The sequence below is a fragment of the Rhinopithecus bieti genome, unplaced genomic scaffold (assembly GCF_001698545.2).
Source record: "Rhinopithecus bieti isolate Rb0 unplaced genomic scaffold, ASM169854v2 scaffold_23236, whole genome shotgun sequence".
Classification (NCBI taxonomy): Eukaryota; Metazoa; Chordata; class Mammalia; order Primates; family Cercopithecidae; genus Rhinopithecus; species Rhinopithecus bieti.
This window is the reverse complement of record NW_016811820.1, coordinates 1,576,474-1,593,733: the sequence shown is the minus strand read 5'-3', so window position 1 is coordinate 1,593,733 and position 17,260 is coordinate 1,576,474.

The following is a 17,260-nucleotide window of genomic DNA, read 5'->3' as shown; positions in this document are numbered from 1 at the left end:
AAAAAAAAAAAAAAAAAAAAGGAAAAATCATAAATAAATAAATAACATAAAATAAAAGTGTTTCCATGTTTCTTTTGGTAATGTTATTCTCCAAGAGAAATCCCCAGCCAGCACATGTTTTATCGTGGTCTTAGATATCCTGAGAAGAGAAAGAATCTTAAACTTACCCCTTGACACGATCACACAATTCAGGGCAATACTTATTTCAATAGCTTGAAGTTGATAAACTGTAAACCAGAGACCGTTTTATGTTTTTAGAAACCTCATTGGCCTCTGACCACAAAGTTTAGCTTTCTCTTCCAAATTTTCCTCAGCATTTCATTATGTAAATTTTCAAATATGCAGCCAATTTTGAAGAATGTTCCAGTGAACATGCATACACCTGCCACCTGGATTCTACCATTAACAGTTTGTTCTGTTTGCTTTATTACTTATCTATCCATCCTGAAGATGAGTTTTAAGTATAAGGAATGACTAACTTTCAATAGAGAAGGAACTTCTTACGAAGCCTTTGAGAAAATTATTTCTCTCTAACCTCAAATTCTCCCCCTCTGTAGAATAAGCGATTGGAGTAGATGGTGGCTTTCTGTTGTGTTTCATGAAGCATTCCAGTTCTGTAGAGGTCTGAGAGTTTCTGATAGATGCAACTCCTGTGTGGAGGCAGGAGAAAAGCATGAAGGGATGGGGTGTCACTTGAGCAGGCCAGGTTCCAAGCTCCCCAAAACTTCAGCTGAAATAGCTCAGCTTTATTTGTTTTATATTTGGGGGCTCCATGAATTTGCAAAGGGGAATTGGGCAGCTGAATCCATTTCGAAAACTCTTGGATAGCATGGTTTCAAAACTTTTCAGCTCGCAGAAAAGACACATCTGGTCTTTCTAACTATCTCATAAGCTTTTAAAGATGATAAACTATCTCTTACATCTGAGACCTTCCTCTGTGCTAGGCAGTTTGCCAGACCCTTTTGAGTGTTCTTGCATTTACCTCTCATAACAATCCTATAAGACAGAGATTGTTAACCTTACTTTATAGGTGCAAAAATCCAGGGCTTAGAAAGTTGGCCTATAGTTGAGGGGATTGAGTATGTACTGATTCCCTGGACATTGCTTTCATAGCAAGAAGGCATGTATCTGTTGGCATAGTTGTGACTATATGAGTATCTCCAATGCTTCCTTAAGGCAGGTCATGAAACTGTTGGTCAAGAGATTTTCTGTGTTGCTGCCTTAGTAGATTGTGAATGCAGAATTCTCTCATCAACCACAAAGGCCATTGAAGAAAAATCCTACGGTAGAGAATCCAAGTCTGAGAATTCCTACTGTGAAAAAATAGAGTGTGGATGAGAGAGGGACAAGGTCAAGGTCAAAGCAAATCTATATTATCCTTTTGTAGAGGGCTTTGTCATCTTTATTTCTGAGTTCTGACATCCAACCCCATTTCTTGTCTTGGAGAACTCGCTCACTGAGTAAAATGTCAGGGAATTAATATGCACCTACCTATAGAAAATTGAGACCTTCTATTTTGGCTCCTTGGTGGCCATGTTGTGGCATATGACCTCTGCTCAACCAATTGAATGCTCCCTCCTGGGTCTTTGCTTCTGAAAACAAGTGAAACAGAGATAAGAACCAAGTAGAATTTATGCTTGGTGGCAACTGTGGAGGTGTCTAATGGTAGCTATAGCAGTGACTCCAACTAGCAGTGGTGGTGTTCTGGTCACACTATCCTGTTCAAAGATGGTTGTTTTACCTGTTTCTTGATCCCCCAAATAAAGGTATATGAATTTATTTCCATTTTACTGGGTATAGTGAGAACATGTGGCCATTGACTTTCTGTTTCTGAGTTATTTTATTTAGGATAATGGCCTCCAGTTTCATCTATGTTGCTGCAAAACACATGATTTCATTCTTTTTTATGGCTAAGTAGTATTCCATGGTATATATGTACTGCATCTTCTTTATCTAATCATTATCGATAGACACTTAGCTTTATTCCGTGACTTTGTTTTTGTGAATAATGCTGTGATAAACATGTGAGTGCAGGTGTCTTTTTTATATAATGATTTACGTTCCTTTGGATAGATACCCAGTAGTAGGATTGCTGGACTGAATAGTAGTTCTATTTTTAGCTTTTTGAGAAATCTCCACACTGTTTTCCATAGAGGTTGTACTAATTTATTACATTCCTACAACAGTGTGCAAATGTTCCCATTTTTCCCCATCCTCACCAGCTTAAGCAGAGCTGTCACAGCTTCTGATCCTGAACTGTGTTCTCATATTCAAGAAGAAACTTGGAAAATCTCCATTTAACAGGATCCATCATTTGAAGATACTTGGGAAACCATCTTTAATTCCTTGAACTTACCTTTTGAGTTTTAAATGACTCTAAATGTGTCATTTGCTATTTCTTCCTAACGCATGGCCCGCTGACCCCAAGAGGATTCCTGGTGAACATTTGATGTTCTCCATCTAGTTACATATGTATTCACTGATCTGGAAAAGCACTGTGGGGCAACGGACATAGCAATGACCAGGGAGACCTAAGTTCTAGTTCTAGTTCTTCCTCTTAGCAGCTGCATGGCCCTGGATAGATTATTTATCTTTTTGGGATGTCAGTTTATAAAGCTTGGACCAAGAGGGTGTTTCTCAAAGGACCAACATAACTCTTTCCACTCCCACGGTTCTTAGTTCTTCATTGGTTCTATGCTTTATGGTGTGGATAACACTGGGTTTTCTACTATCCTCCTTTCCAAAAAAGCAAATGAACCCAACACTGGACTCAAACTTAAGGTGCAGACTCATAGAATATTATTATTTTGATGTATATCAGCTGCATTTCTTTAAGGAAAATTTAAGAGCTGTTTTTTCTTTTAAGCCCTAGTTGGATTTTTCAGTTGTCTTGTAAAAGCAAAACTATAAGTCTTATTTTTATATTCTGTCTGTTTCAGACACATGTGTGTGCACACACACACACATACATGCACACACGCACACACACACACGTGTGTCCACCAGCCCTTAGTGCCAAAAAGGCAATTTGGCTGCCCTGCAGCTTTTATTAATTTTGACATGCTTTTGGTGAGCCACTGACACTGCTGCTGAGTGGGGCTTCCTAAGATATCAGGATGAATGAAATTGAAAAAAAATAGTAAGGAAAGATAAAACCTTCTCAGGAAACTTTTAAGGAAAAAGTTTCCATCTCAACTGGGCTGTGTGCTCTTGCCTGTGGGGGACACTGCAGGGGCACAATTTTAAAGACACTCCAGAGACAGAGCCTCCTGAGCACGGCTGGCATCAATGAGACACCCACAGCTAAAACCTCATTTCACAGCTTGATAAAAATTAAACATAAAAGATTCTTCCTGCTCCACAAAAATGGAAATATATGCTGTTTTGAGAAGTGCTACCTCTAGTAATGGAGTTACTGTCTTCCAGCCCTACCTTGCTTCTGAATAATGGTTCATGGATTGCATCTGAGGCAATTGGTCATCATGTCTCTGAGAGTTTGCAAATACATCTGCCTGGAGTCTCAAACAAAGCCTTGTCAACATGACCTCAGGAAGGATCCTCACCACTGGGACTCTGAATGTAGTTACTGACTCTAGTATTTAGTCTTCTTTGTGATCCCAGAGTAGGGATCTGAGTCTGCAGACCATGTTTGGTTTTGTAGGGCTCTGCCAAGGGTGGGCTAGAGGGAGACTGCATGGGGAGATGAGGAAGTAATTACTCCTTTCTGTGTGCTTCCTGTGGACTTCCTGTGTCCTTCTTATCCTTTGACTTGCTGTGGATTTCCTGTGTGCTTCCTGTGAACTTCCTGTCTGCCTCCTGTGGACCTCCTGTTGGCCCATGGTGGGTTTCCTATCTTCTTCCTGTGGTTTTTTTTTTGTCTACTTCTGATGGACCTCATTTTGGCTTGCTGTGGACTGCCTGTTTGCTTCCTGTGGAGTTCCTGTATGCTTCTTGTGGACTTTTTGTCTGCTTCCTGTGGATTTCCAGTGTGCTTCTTGTGGATTTCCTGTTGTCTTGCTGTGGACTTCCTGTGTGCTTCCTGTGGACTTCCTGTGTGCTTGTTGTGGACCTCCTGTTGGCTTGCTGTGGACTTCCTGTCTTCCTCTTGTGGACTTTCTGTGTGCTTCTCATGGACTTCCTGTTTGCTTGCTGTGGACTTTCTGTGTGCTTCTCGTGGACTTCCTGTCTGCTTCCTGTGGACTTGCTGTCTGCTTCTAGTGGACCTCCTGTCATCTTGCTGTGGATTTCCTGTGTGCTTCCTGTGAACTTCCTGTGTGCTTCTTATGAGTTTTCTGTCTGCTTCCTGTGGACGTCTGCTTCCCGTTCTTGCCAGTGCCACCCAAGCAGTGCTGTTTTACTCCAGCAGTGGCAATTCCTTTTGGTAGTAGTGACTGAATTCAGTTTGCAGTTTCTCCGGTGTTTGCAGACAAGCTTCATTATGTCCCACTCTGAGACACCAGCATTGATCATTCTCCTCTCCTTAGAGGTTAGAGTCCCAACCCCATAGTAGCTCCTTCTCAAAGCTTCAAGGTTTTAATGATTCCGGCCTCTTCTCTTTTTCCCTCAGCCTTGGGAGTACTAGGAGTGTTCACTGCTTCGTGTAGTTGCTACCAGTATGGTAACTTCCAGTTACTTAGTCAACAACTCTATACCCAGTTAATAACTTCTTTTTATTAAATTCTCTCTATGCAAATAACTTTTGTGATTTCTGATTCCTTACTGGGTGTGACTGATACATTACTTTTAACAAGTTGGTTTATAAGTTTCTGATTTTTTTCAGTGCATTTATGGACACACACATATTCTATGTTTACTTATGACTATATGACTTTATTTTTACAGAAGCGGCATCATATTGTTTGCCCAATCTTCTGCAACTTTCTTTTTATCACCTAATTTTAAATATAAATAAGAAATAAGAAATAAGAAAAAATAATGAGAATATGTTCAAAATGACTTTCCATATCAGTACATATGAAGCTTCTTTATCATTTTTCATGGCTGCATAGTATTTCATAATTTGTCTAATGATAACCACTCCTAGAACTTTTGATTGTTTCTATTTTTTTGCAATTACAGAAAAATGTTTTAGTGAATATGCTTATATACAAATATACACAGGCAATTCTTGGGTACATGTTTGAGTATACATCTTTAAGATACATTTCTATTATGGAAACAGTATAAATAACATGCATATTAAATAGTTTTTGATACACACAGCCAATGCCACCAAAAAACGCTTTACCATTTGACATTACTATCAGCAAAGTATGATTGTGCACATCTGCTCTCTGTTTCTTATGAATTCCTAAAAGTTTCTGGTCTGCTGACGGTACACTTTTTTATATTCTAGCAATAGTATTGATTTTCTGTTTTTTCCTGGGCATGAGGAGTGACCAAAGCAAGTGCTCAGCTGGCATCTGGATCCAATTTTTTCAGATTTCAGTTTTCTTCAGTGGCCTTGGTGGATTCAATAAATCTTCAGGTAGTCTACTGCCAATTATCTTGTTTTCATGTCAGTCTTGAAAATGTTTTGGATTTTTCTGGCACAGGCAAAATGCTTTAAGCATTTCTTTCTAGGTGAGCGAATTTTCCTCTCCTTGAAATATAAACTCTTATAAGGAGTATTCATGAGGTATGAGTCATGAGGTCATGAGTATGACCAAGAATTAATAATAACTACAATAAAAAATAGTCACATGTATTAAGCCTTTATTGTATGCTTTATTATATGCTCCACATCATATTAAGTGGTTTTGCATTGAATACATAATTTAATTCTTACAACTATCTTATTTTATAGATGAGGAAACTGAGGCTTAGAGAAGTTGGCTTGTTTGCCAAAACCATGCAGCTAGCAAGTGCAAGAGCTAGAATTTAAGTGTAAGCAGTCAGATTTATTTTTACTATTTTTTTTTGAGATAGGGTCTTGCTGTGTTGCCCAGGTTGGAGTGTAGTGATGTGATCATGGCTCACTGCAGCCTCAGCCTCCCAGGTGCAAGTGATCCTCTTACCTCACTCTTCAGAGTAGCTGGGACCACAGGTGCAAGCCACCATGCCCAGGTAATTTTTTTTTGTAGAGATGGGATTCACTCTGTGTTTCCTAGGCTGGTCTGAAACTCGTGGGCTCAAGTGATTCTCTCCCCTTGGCATCCCAAAGTTCTGGGATTACAGGTGTGAGCCACCACAGCTGGCCCTTTGTAGTGTATGATCATGAGTTTATTCATCAATGTATATTAATTGAATACTTAGTGCGGTAGCCAGCCTCCAAGCTGGCCCCAACGATCTCTGCCTCCTGATATTCACAAGGAGGTAGTCCTCTTCCTCAGTGAATAGGGCTGACCTATGCAGCCAGTAGGATATTGTAGAAGACTTTCAAGTCTATGTCTTAAAAGACCCTGTGGCTTCTTCCTTGGCCTCACTTGAATTAGGCCTCTTGCCACCAGCCATGGGAGGGGGTCATCTTGGAAGGCCCCGATTGAACCTTCAGATGACTATAGCCTTATGACATCTTAACTGCAATCTAATGAGAGACAAACCAGAACCACCCAGCTGAGCTACCCCTGATTTCTGACTCCCAGAAACTGTGTGAGATAATGCATTTTTGTTGTTTTATTCTGCTAAGCTCTGGGATAGTTTGTTACACAGCAATAGATAACTGTTACATTTAGTATGTTCCAGTCACTGTCCTTGGTGCTAGAGATATAGCAGTCAATAGGGCAGACAGGTTCTTGCTCTCATGGGACTTAAAAAGTTACCTGAAGAAAAAGGATAATAATCCAATGAATAAGCAAGAAAAAAATCTAAGTTTTATGCAGATAGTCAAATAGAGTGAGTTGATGAAGTTATTTAATTTGGGTGGGTGATGGAAATACTCCCTGAGGTGGTGATATTTATGTTGGAATCAGAAAGTTGTGGGTGAGCCAGGGAGGCAAATATCATTTATGGGAAGGGCATGGTCAATGCCAAGGCCTAGATGAGGGAAGGGGCCAAGCCTGTGTGGTTGAATAGTGGAGTCTGGTGGGGAGGGGGTAATGAAGTCCAAGAGGAGGCGGAGGCAGGGTCATAGAGCCTGTAGCATTGTTGGGAGTTTGGATTTTATTGGAAGCTCAATGAGAAACTGTTGAAACAGTTGAGAAACCCAATTAGGTTTAATTTTTAAAAGGATGTTCTAATGTCAGTGTGTGAAAGGAGTGCAAGTAGGTAAAATGTGCATGGCTCTTGGGCTGCTGGATAGAAAGGGTGAGATAAAATTGAGGATTCACAGGAACATAAGATTTGAGTGGCTGAGTGCATAGCAGTGCCATTTACTGAGATGGGAAAAGCGGGAAGAGCAAACTTGTGGGGGAGTCAAAAGTTGTATTCAACCCTGTTCGTTTTGAGATGTGTGTGGCTACCAAATGAAGGCTTGGAGTTTCTGGAAGAAGTCAGGGCTGGAGCTAGACATTCCAGAGAAAGTGTTCTTTAAAAAAATTATTTATTTATTTTTATTTTCATGAATTTAAGGACACAAGTGCAGTTGTGTTACAAGGACATATTGTATAGTGAAGTCTAGGCTTTTAGTGCACCCATCACCCCAATAGTGTCCATTCTACCCAATAGGTGGTATTTCATCTCACCCTCTTCCCACCCTCCCACCTTTTGATGCCTCCAGTGTTGCTGAGTCTACTCCAGAAATGGTGTTCTTAATCTATACACTATGCTACGTACAAAGGCTAAGAGGAAGGTTAAAGATCATCTCATGCAGCTGCCTCTAGTCATGGTTGGACAAAACTGAGTTGGGAGTGGTTGAGTGATTTCCTTAATGTCATGCACTTCAGCCTACCTAGAACCGGGAGCTCAATTTCTTGATTTTCCTATTAGTGAAGTTTCAGTGTACTTATTCAGCATCGACTATAAGCCAGACTCTCTGCCAAGTGTCTTCATTTAAGTTATTTTATCTATACCTGCACTCTATATATTTTTTTTCTTTATTTTTATTTTTTGAGACAGAGTCTTGCTCTGTCACCAGCCTGGAGTGCAGTGGTACGATACCGGCTCACTGCAACCTCCGCCTCCCAGGTTCAAGTGATCCTCCTGCCTCAGTCTCCCGAGAATCTGGGACTACAGGCACATGCCATCATGCCTGGCTAATTTTTTGTATTTTAGTAGAGATGGGGTTTCACCATGTTGGCCAGGATGATCTCAATCTCCTGACCTCATGATCTGCCTGCCACAGCCTCCCAAAGTGTTGGGATTACAGGTGTGAACCATCGCGCCTAGCCTACACCTGCACTCTTTCTATTTTATTATAGACTAAAAGTATAGTCTAAAAGCATACATGCCCCTCCAGGATGTGTCCCTTGAACTCCTCATGGACCAGTATTGACAATTACATTTTATATGTTGTCCCACATGCTTCCGGGGAAAAGCAATTTATCTATTCAAATCAAGTGACCAGCACTTTCAGGAGTGGAGTATGGCTGCAGCATGTTATGACTTTAACATTCTTTTTAAGCAGGAGACGTGAACACAATCTTGAAACTATTCAGAAGGAATATGTGGCTCTAGGGTACACTTTGTATGAAGTACTTAATTCATTTCAGGTGTGCCAGGCTCCCCTACCCTGTTCCCCTCTCCCTCCCTTCCCATCTTTCTTCCCTTTGTCCCATCTTTCCAGTACCTATAATATCCCAAGAATTATGCTGGGCATTGTGGATATGAACATGGCTACTACTCTTGTCTTTCAGCATGGGTGCCTACTTCCTGGCTATGAGGCCATGAACTTGAGGCCATGAACCCAGTGTTGCACTTAAAAAAAAAAAGTAGTTGGGCCAGGCGCGGTGACTCACACCTGGTAATCCCAGCACTTTGGGAGGCCAAGGCGGGCGGATCATGAGGTCAGGAGATCAAGACCACGGTGAAACCCTGTCTCTACTAAAAATACAAAAAATTAGCTGGGCATCGTGGCAGGTGCCTGTAGTCCCAGCTACTTGGGAGGCTGAGGCAGGAGAATGGCATGAACCCGGAAGGCAGAGCTTGCAGTGAGCCGAGATCGCGCCACTGCATTCCAGCCTGGGTGACAGAGTGAGACTCCGTCTCAAAAAAAAAAAAAAAAAAATTAGTAAAATACACATCATATAAATTTCATCATTTTAGCCATTCAAAAGTGTAGATGCAGTGACAGTACATTCATATGTTGTGCCACTATCACTGCTGTCTATCACTACCATCACCACACTGTCACTATCCCTGTCACTATCTGTCACCAAACTTGTCTATCACTATCACTATCACTATCACCAAACATTTTCGTCACCTCTAAGGGGGAACCCCTGCCTGTCTATTAAGCAGTCACACCCCCCTTTATTTCTTCTCCTGGCCCCTAGTAACCATTAATTTACTTTCCATCTATCTATAGATTTGCCTATTTTTGATATTTCCTTTAAGTGGAATTATACAATACGTGGCCTTTTGTGTCTAGCTTCATGCATTTAGCATTGGTGTTTTCAAGGTTCATTCATATTGTTCCACGTATCAGAACTTCATTCCTTTTTATGGCTGAATAATATTCCATTGTATGGTTATACCATCTTTGGTTTATCAGTTAATTGGCATCTGGGTCGTTTCCACCTTTTGGTAATGGTGCCGCTATGAACACACACGTACAAGTTTTTGCTTGACTACGTGTTTAAAATGCTTCTAGGAATATGCTTAGGGGTGAAATTACTGGGTTTTATGTTAATTCTGTGTTTAAACTTCTTGCATAAGCATCAGACTATTTTCCCTGTTGTTATATTTTTGTGCTGCTTTGCATTTCCTAACTCAGTCTAGGGCAGGGTATTTGAAATGACCAATCAATCCTTTAAGGCATAAATTCGCTTGACAAATCTCTCTTTCCCACCCTTCCTCTCTCTTTCTCTCTCTTCTTCTCTCTCTCTCTATATGACTCATACGTATAGAAAGGTCTGACTTATAAACCTCTGAAAACTGGGTTTATGATGGGAAGTAATAATACACTTTGAGATGCTTCCTGGCTCTTAAATCATTCTGATAATAATGTTTAATCTATGATTTAAATAAAATGTTTTTAAAAAGAAAAAAGGTCACTGATAATTCTACCATCCTTCTTTGGTAACAATTTTCAGTTTTAAATTCTGTTCCAGTTGGTCTCTATGCAGTTATTTTATATACTTATAATCAGAGTATACACATAAATGTCTATACTGCATTGCGACAACCCTCTGTTTATCCATTTATCCATTGGTTGGATCCACTTGGGTTGTTTTCATGCTTTGGCTGCTCCGAATAATGCTGGTGTGAACATGGGTGTACAAGTATCTCTTTGAGACACTGTTTTCAGTTCTTTTGGGTATATACCTGGAAGTGGAGTTGATGGATCATATGGTAATTTTTTTTTCTAATTTTTCAGGCAACTGCCATGCTGGTTTCTATAGTGGTTGCGCCATTTTACAATCCCACCAGTGTTGCACAAGTAATTGCCACCTAAATTCTGAGCCATTAGGATGATGTAAACACAGCAGGATAGATAGAGGCTGACTTTTCGGGTATCCTTTGAGATTAGAAACAGGATAAATTAACCCATAATGTGATGCTGTGACAGGGTGAAGTCAGCTCCCAAAGTGCTAGGATTACAGGCGGGAGCCATATTTTCAGACAAATTTTTCCAGACAAATGAAATTTCTTTCTTTTTTTTGATTGATTTTTTTCCTTATATAGAAATTTCTGTATTCTACCGGGAAGCGACTTGAAATGTTACAGGCTATAGCAAAACTGGGTATAAATCCTACCTTCTCCACAGGTTAGCTGCATGAATGTGGGAGAATTCTTTAATATCTTGAAGCCTCAGTTTCCTATTCTGCTTTGTAGAGACAGGGTCTCACTCTGTCACCCAGGTTGGAGTGCAGTGGTGCAATCATAGCTCACTGCAGCCTCCAACTCCTGGGCCCAAGCAATCCTCCTGCCTCAGCCTTCCAAGTAGCTGGCTTATTTCTAATTTTTTTGTGGAGATGGGGTCTCACTGTGTTGTCCAGGCTGGTCTTGAACTCCTGGCCTCAAGCAGTCCTCCCATCTTGGCTTTCCAAAGTACTGAGATTACAGGCGTGAGCCACCATGAATGGTCAGTTTTCTCTTCTATGAAATGGGTAAATTTCAACTTCTTCACAGGATTCAATGAAATAATAAATAGGAATTATTTTCTTCTAGTCATTTCACTTCCAGAGTTGCTGGCTTTGTTCATGGCAAACTACGTGTACCATTGGAAGATAATGCTCTGTTGTTTGTTGTTGAAGACAATCATATTTCTGCTTTGGATTATAAAAAGTACTTCCAAGCGTATAAACTAACCAGCCTGGGTCAGATGCTGTCATGACAGAACTCAGAGCCTGAGGAGGCATATCCACTGAGATCAGCTGTCTGGTCTGACACATGACTAGTACCATAGAAGGCCATTCAATATGCTCATTCAGATGTTGCAGACACGACAGTTCATTGCTTTGCCTCCCCATCGATCCCTGCTAGCTCTTGTCTGCCATTAACCTATGAAGTCTATTTTTGTGTATGTGTGGGAGGAGGGTTTGGGTGAAAGCTGGAAAACTTTCTAGACTACGTCTAAAAAAAGCTGGTACACCTGAAGTGTGGTTTTTGCACTTTTTCAGAGAGAGCTGGAGTTTCTTGCTGTATAGATCCAGTCTAATTTCTCCTCCACCTCACCCTACAGCTCCTCCCCTCCCCAGATTGTTTCATTGACCATATTTCTGATTTGTTTCATGTTCTTTCCATACTCATTGGGAACCTGTTCTCTTCTGCGGCTCCACTGGGTCCTTCCTACTGCGGACAGCTTGCACAGACCTTGCCTTCTATGTGGATAAGCTAGGAAATATCCTTCAGGGCATTACCTTTCTCTTGCTTACTTTCTTCCTGCTTCTATGCCTTTGTGAGCTCTCCTGCATTCACTCAGCAAATAGTGACCTTGTGCTCTTAATGGTAGATTGCATCCAAAGATGCAAAAAACCCAACAATTCCTGCCTTCTCTGTGTGCCCATGTGGCTCCGCCCAGCCAGGAGTGGGTGGTCTCCTCCTCTTCAATCTTGGCTGACTTGTAACTTGCTGTGACTGATAGAATGCAGTGGAAATGATGCTGTGTAGGTTGTCCAACTGCTGGGTTCAAGCGATCCTCCCACCTCAGCCTTCCAAGTAGCTGGGACTACAGGCGTGCACCACTATGCCTGGCTAATTTTTTAAACTATTTTTCATAGCAGTGGAGTCTTGCTATGTTGCCCAGGCTGGTCTTGAGCTCCTGGGCTCAGGTTATCCTCAAGCAATCCTGGGAGTGATCTAAAGAGGGTTGGTAGCATTTGCTTTTGCTTTCTTTCTTGGAGGCTTTTCTTTTTTTTTTTTTTTTTTTTTTTTTTTTTTGACGGAGTCTCGCTGTGTTACCCAGGTTGGAGTGCAGTGGAACGATCTTGGCTCACTGCAAGCTCCGCCTCCCAGGTTCACGCCATTCTCCTGCCTCAGCCTCCAAGTAGCTGGGACTACAGGCGCGCACCACCACGCCCGGCTAATTTTTTGTATTTTAGTAGAGACGGGGTTTCACCGTGTTAGCCAGGATGGTCTCGATCTCCTGACCTCGTGATCCGCCCGCCTCGGCCTCCCAAAGTGCTGGGATTACAGGCTTGAGCCACCGCGCCCGGCCTCTTGGAGGCTTTTCTAGGAAAACTTGAGACGAGTTAATGAATGATGAGAGGTGAGTGACAGAGAGAGAGAGAGAGACAGAGAACGGAAGGCTAAGTGGAAGAGATTTGAGATGCACCAGCAAGATGTCCCAGCCAACAGCACCAAGGCCCCCGTCATGTGAGGGAGTCCACCCTGAATGTCTGCACCAGCCAAGCTCCCCATGCAGAGGGGAAAAGCCTGCTCAGCCGATCCCAGACAACCACAGAAGTTGTAAAAATAATAAATTCTTGTTGTGTTGAGCCAGAGACCTATAAACATTTTCTGTAAAGGGCCAGATAGTAAATATTTTAGGCTATGCAGGAGGGCTTTATGGTTCCTGTTGTAACTACTCACTTCTGCCACTGTAGAGTAAAGGCAGCTATAGATAATATGTAGATGAATGAGTGTGGCTGTGTTCCCATCAAACTTTATTTAGAGACAGAGCTGGCAGGCTGGACTTGCCTGTGGACAATAATTTGCTGACCCCTGTGTTAAGTCACTAAGCTTTGGGATGACTTCAAGAATTTGATAAATAACTGAAATGGCCTGTTCCTACGCTCCAGGCACTGTGGCTGGTGTTGAACTATAATTGTCAAAATGACAAAGTCATTCCTGCCTTCAGGGAGCTTGCAACTTGTCTGAGCTTTGTGGAGAAAGAGATTGCAGTCAATAGCTCCATCCAAATAACCCCCAAGGCTGAAATCCAACTAGTAAGAATTCAGTGAAGTGGACAGCCATTGAAGGAAGGAGATGGAGTTGGGGCTGGAGGCATGCGTATCTGTTCTGGTTTACTATTGCTGCACAATGGACCCTCCCAAACTTGGCGCCATAAAACAACCATTTTATTGTGCTCATGGATTCCGTGGGCTAGGAATTAGATGAGAATATCTGGACTTTGACCGGTGGTGTCTGGGCCTCAGCTGGAGAGGCTCAGTAGCTGGGAGTGGTTTGTCATCTGGAGGCTAAAGTCATACAGAGATGTCTTCACTCAGTGTGGAGGTTGACTCTGACTTTCAATGAGGGAACCTCCACATGGCCTGAGCATCCTCAATCGGGGTGGCCCTAGGTGTTTTGGGGCTCCAGGACTCAAGGACTTTGGACTCCAGGATATATATATATAATATGTATTAAGTTGGTGCGAAAGTTATTGCGGTTTTTGCCATTACTTTCGATGTTAAAAACTGCAATTACTGGCCGGGCGCAGTGGCTCACACCTGTAATCCCAGCACTTTGGGAGGCCGAGGCGGGCGGATCACAAGGTCAGGAGATCAAGACCACGGTGAAACCCCGTCTCTACTAAAAAGACAAAAAAATTAGCCAGGCGTGGTGGCAGGCGCCTGTAGTCCCAGCTACTCAGGAGGCTGAGGCAGGAGAATGGCGTGAACCTGGGAGGCAGAGCTTGCAGTGAGCTGAGACTGCACTCCAGCCTGGGGGACAGAGTGAGACTCCGTCTCAAAAAAAAAAAAACAAAAAAAAAACTGCAATTACTTTTGCACCAACATAATGCAGTATATCTATAGATATATCTATGTTAGCTAGATTATATATAATATTATATACAACATATAATGTGAATATGACATATACCTTGTATATATAATATCTATATATTATATAATACATATATTATATAGAATATATAATACATGTATAACATATAATATATAGAATATATAGTACATATATTATGTATAGTATGTAATGTATATATTGTAGTATATAATATATAATGTATGCATGCTATATAATATATAATGCATATATAATATAAAATATATAATGTCTATGTAATGTATGTATATTTATATATAAGAGGAGATTCATCATGGGAATTGGCTCAGATGACTGTGGAGCCTGAGAAGTTCCACCACCTGCCACCTGCAATCTGGAGACCCAGGAAAGCCTGTGTTGTAATTCAGTCTAAGTCTGAAGACCTGAGAATCAAGGGAGCTGATGACGTTAACTCCCGGTTTAAATCTGAAGGCCTGAGAGCTGGGGGTGCCGCTGCTGTAAGTACTAGAGTTCGAAGGCCCAAGAACCCAGAGCTCTGATGTCTGAGGGCAGAAGATGGATGTCTCAGCTCAAGAAGAAAGAGTTAATTTGCCCTTTCTCTACCTGTTTGTACTGTTTGGGCCCTCAATGGATTGGATGGTGTCCTTCCACACTGCTGAAGGCCAATCTTCTTTACTCAGTCTGATACTGACTCAAATGCTAATCTCTTCCAGAAACATCTTCATAGATGCACCTGGAAATAATGTTTTCCTAGCCATCTGGGCATCGTTTAGCCCAGTCAAGTTGACACATAAAAGTAATCATCACATTGGTATATGAAGAGGATTAAATCACTCACTTTTGAATAGGTTTGTGAGTGCTGAACCTTCCCTGTCAAGGCTGATTCGAGTTCATAATAATTTTCTCACTGTGTCCCTGGAGAAGAAGTAACATGGGAAATTATGCTCACGGATTGTCATGGTCCTTACTAGAGAAGACCTGTATTTCTTTGTATTCTTTATAGCAGTACGGTACAGTAATTGAGGCCATCTACTGTGGAGTTAGTCCGACATTACTGTTCCAGCTCTGTCATTTGCTTGCTCTGTGACGGTGGGTCAATTTCTCAACATTCTAAAGTCCTGCTTGCGTCATTCAAAAAATAATAATATTTTACTTCTGAGAACTGCTGTGAAGTCCTGCCCAGATAATGCACGTTACTAGCAAATAGTGAATATCTGGTCAATAGTGTTATCTTAAAGTAGACTGTAGATTTGGAGCATTTAGTAAGTTTTAAGGAGAGGATAATGGCAAAATAATATAGAAAGAGCTAAATGAAAAGTAAAACATCACCAGAAAATCCTCTTATTCTGAAAGCAATTTTAATTTTGGTAAATATTCATTCAAGCTGCCAGCGATCTCTTTATGTACATTTATACTTAGAGACATAAAATTATATACACAAGTGCACACATACACACACATAATTACATACACATATATACACACATAATCACATACACATATATTCATACACACAGATTTTTACGTGAATGACATAATATTCATGGTGTTTCATAACCTGTTTTTACTCAATACTATACCACGAATATCTTCCCAGAAAAATGTGTAGCTTTCTACCACTGTTTAAAGAACTGACAGTATGGATTTACCCGTTGTATGGATTTACTATGGTTTAATTTGTTACAACTGATGGACATTTAGGTTGTTAGACAACTCCGTTTTTCAGCAAGACACAAAGATACAAAATAACTAAGACTGCAGTTACCTTGATTCATCCACAGGCCTAACTCATCTTGTGTTTCTTTCCCTTTCCAGCCTCCGACTCATCTCTTTGCCTTCTGAATTTTCACTCATTACCTGCTCTGGTGGGAATCTCCCTTCCTCATGATATTACTCCTGTAGCAAACACCTGACCCTCCCTGGCATTGACCCACACAAGACTCTGGCTTCCTGTGGTTCCAGGTCCCCACAGCATGAGTCCACATGGCCAGCATTTCTGTTGGGTTTACGCAGACTCACAAGAACCACTGATAGGAAGGCCGCAGGCATTGTTTTAATGGTGGAATCATTCCACATCTCTGAATAAAACGCTATAGAAGCTTTAGGGCTAGAAGCCATCTCAGAGGCCTTCTGATGCAATCTTCTCCTATGAACTACCAGCAAAGAGAATAACTCTAAACCCAGATGTGATGATAAAAGGCAAAAGGTGATGTTTTACAAAGTAGAAAAAGAGGTATGGAATTTAGAGTAGGGGAAACAGGTTTGTCTTCAGAACGTAGGACTGTAAAAGCCTTAATTGTTGTGGAAAATGGTTCTAAAAGGATTTCTTTCCTATGAAAATATATCTTACCAAGAGACTGGACTAGAAGTCTTCCAAACTGTCTTCTAGTGATCCTGAATTATCAGAGTTGATATCTTCTATGAAAGGGGACTGGTAATATCAGATTCATAGTGTTATAAAGATTACCTAAAACAATGTCAAGGGGCTTTGTAAGAGAGACATTACTACTACTGTTATAAATATTCTTAAGAACTGTAGCCTCAAAGTAGCTTCCAATATGTTTTACATTTTGCAGGGGCTCAATATATTAAATCAATAGGCTAAACAATGTAAAAGTAGCCAGTTATTAAGGGAATTATCTAATTCAGAAATTGTTTTCCCTTAGGCTAGATGACAATTCTAAGATTCCACTTCTATGATTTATAATGGACAAAAGGCAGAAACCACCCAAATGTTCATCAGCTGAAGAATGGATACATGAAATGTGATTAAATTCATACAATGGAATAGTATTCAGCAATGTAAAGGAATGAAGCACTGATACATGTTACGGCATGAATGACTCATGCAAACACTACCCTAAGTGAAAGAAGCCAATCAAAAAAGACCATGTGCTATATGACTCCATTCATATTATGTTCATAACAAGGAAATCTATGGAGAAGGTAAATTAGTGGTTCCTTAGAGCTGGGAAGGATGTGGGAATAGAAAGGTGATAGTGAAAGGGCACAGGGTTTCTTTTAGAAGTGA